Below are 1,775 nucleotides of genomic sequence, written 5' to 3'. Positions count from 1 at the left end.
TTCCTCTTCACAGAGTCCAGTTTTGTGAATTATTTGCTCATCATACAGACTGAATAGGTTTGGAGAAAGGATACAACCCTGACACACTCCCTTCCTGATCTTAAGACATGTAGTGTTCCCTTCTCTGTTTGCACAACAGCCACCTGGTATAGGTATAGATTTCATATGGTGACAAGGAATCTCTACAGGCCAAATCTACTCTGTCCTGTGGTGCTGCAAAGAGTTGGAAGTGACTCAAAGGAAATGCATTAGGTACTTACGCAAACTCAGTAGAATTAATTTCCCTGAAACACTTCAATTCTTCCAATAAATTACCAAATAGGATTTAAAATGAACAGCACTTGGAAGGCTCTTTAAACAACTTGGAGTGTTCACATTTTCTACTCTTCAAACTGCCAGCTACAACATGGTTTTTAAAGTTATTTGGAAGATTAATACTATAATGGAGACATTTTTCAAAATGAACACATGTTTATAAAGAACATTTAGGACATCCAGTTGTTGAAATACAAGCCAGATCATGGAATGAATTTATAGTTATTAAGCCAAGAAAGGGAGGAAGAATCCACTAAAAGATTTGAAGTTCAGAAACTTTAAGGTTCAGCTTATAAAAAATGTAAAAAAAAAAGTCCCTCAATGATTAAACAGAGTATATCTGAAAGACAAAAGGGTTAGTACAAGTACATATTCTAGGTTTTCCTTAAGTTTCACAGTATGTTGTTGTTATGTGCCGTCGAGTCGCTTGCAGTCATAGTGACCCTATGTACAACAGCCCTAAAGTCTGCTCAGTCTTGTGCCAATCGCACCGTCTCTGACACACCCATCCCGATTACCCCAGTCACTGAATCAATCCACCTCATAGAGGGTCCTCCCCTCCTGCACTGTCCCCCTCCACCCTACCGAGTATGATGTCCCTCTCCAAGGACCTATCCCTCCTTACAACATGTCCAAAGTATGCTAGACGGAGCCTCAGAATCCTTGCCTCCAAGGAGCAGCCCGGTTTGACCCTTTCCAGGATGAATCTGTTTGTTTTCCTAGCGGTCCATGGTACTCTCAATACTCCTCTCCAGCACCAAAGCTCAAAAGCATCAATTCTCCTTCTATCCTCCTTAGTCATTTTCCAACTCTCTGATGCATAACAAATGATAGCAAAGGCCATGGCCTGTATCACACGCACCTTGAGTTTCACAGTATAGTTTCTTTAAAAGGTATCTTCACATATATGTAAATAATATTAAATTAGTAAAGATTTTAAAAACATAGAAAAAAGATAATAGAATCACTCTTGATCTTCACTCTACTTTTTAGCAGCCATATATATTAAAACAAGTTTGGAAGGAGGAGTGGCATCCACTTCATAACAGCTTGCCTCCGGAAACCCTATGAACCTGGAGAGAGGATGAGAGACACACAAGCGTTGAGGACTCTCCTTCATAGGGTCGCTATGAGTCGCCTGTGACTCGATGGCACTTAACAACAATAACATCAAAAGGAAGGTCAGTATCCCTTTGGTGGCTGGCCATCTACCTAGCTGATTTCCATGTACCTCTGAGTAGGAGAGACAAAAACTAAAGATAGAGGACAAGAAGATGAAAGAGGGACCACCAAGGAAGTAACCGTCATCTCCACAGGTTCAAAGAGCTTCCTGGAAGTCAAATGTACACATTATGAAATCAGACCTGACTCATTTCACTGGTAGCCTTACCAAGAAGGCTGACCTTGGCTAAGAGGAGGACCTCAGAAACAAGAGAGGTAGCAAGAGAAGTGAGAAAACG

The sequence above is a fragment of the Elephantulus edwardii genome, unplaced genomic scaffold (assembly GCF_000299155.1).
Source record: "Elephantulus edwardii isolate Elephantulus edwardi_28Jun2011 unplaced genomic scaffold, EleEdw1.0 scaffold00191, whole genome shotgun sequence".
Classification (NCBI taxonomy): Eukaryota; Metazoa; Chordata; class Mammalia; order Macroscelidea; family Macroscelididae; genus Elephantulus; species Elephantulus edwardii.
Note: the sequence above shows the minus strand (reverse complement) of the source record.